Below are 981 nucleotides of genomic sequence, written 5' to 3'. Positions count from 1 at the left end.
TTATGCATTACATAAGTAAAAAAAATTGGCTTTAAATTATAGCAGGGAGATATTTGATTGCCAATCTCAAAATTAGACAATAAATTGTTTTCAAGGTAATAATTCTCTTCAAGAATAAAAATGTAAAACTTCAAGGATAAAAATATAATTATTTCCTGGGAGTAGTTGAATATTTATCTTCTGCAAACAGAAGTTAGGACATGATAAAGATTTTGTTCTTATTTGTTTTTGCGTATTTTGCTCTAACACCTACCACTCAGAAAAACTAAAATAAGCTATTGCATTTTCACAAATTTAAGAAAACAAATATATAAAGGAAAATTGATAAATACTACAATATTTAAGCAATTGTGGATTTATAACCTTTTAAAAAGAAAAATAAACCATTTTAAACAGGTAAAATCATATATTATTACACTTGATCTTAGCCAAAAGGCCGAGAAGCGATAAAATCATATATTATTTTTCAATGACTTTATTATGGTTTGACATATCAATCTTTTACATATATTTTTAAGGGAAATGCATTTAAAGATTGATGTTGTTTCTACTTTTTATATACATTTCAGTATTTACATAATATTACTAAGTTTAAACTTTTGGCATTGTCAGTTAAAATGTGACATACACACAAATCATAATAGGTTTGGTTATAGATTCTTAGCTATTTGCATATCTAGTTGAGTATTTCTTTGGTGTGGGTGTTATCTTCATTCTTTTTATGTGATAGACTTCATACAAACTTAGAGAGGAGGTTGGATGGCAATTATTTTTTATAGGAGCATACATAGATGGAAAAGTGTGTCATTTGTACAGCCCACAATTTTATTTTTTTATTTACACTAAAACACACTGCTTTTATTTTTATTTTTTATACTCAATATCACTTTATTTTCAATGCATTTTATGTATCCGTAAGGTGTTCACATTTTGATACATTTGGTTCTGTGGTACATAATTATGTAACTGTTCTTTAATGCA

The 981-nt window shown here is 26.2% G+C and overlaps 1 pseudogene; it reads right to left on the bottom strand.

Annotated features, from left to right (window-relative positions):
• Positions 1-350: 350 nt before the first annotated feature.
• Positions 351-448, bottom strand: LOC122107319 (annotated as a pseudogene).
• Positions 449-981: the final 533 nt, after the last annotated feature.

The sequence above is a fragment of the Dipodomys spectabilis genome, unplaced genomic scaffold (genome assembly GCF_019054845.1).
Source record: "Dipodomys spectabilis isolate Male_0828 unplaced genomic scaffold, ASM1905484v1 ptg000050l, whole genome shotgun sequence".
Taxonomy (NCBI): Eukaryota; Metazoa; Chordata; class Mammalia; order Rodentia; family Heteromyidae; genus Dipodomys; species Dipodomys spectabilis.
The sequence above is the reverse complement of the archived record's forward strand: the minus strand, read 5'-3'. Positions and strand labels throughout refer to the sequence as shown.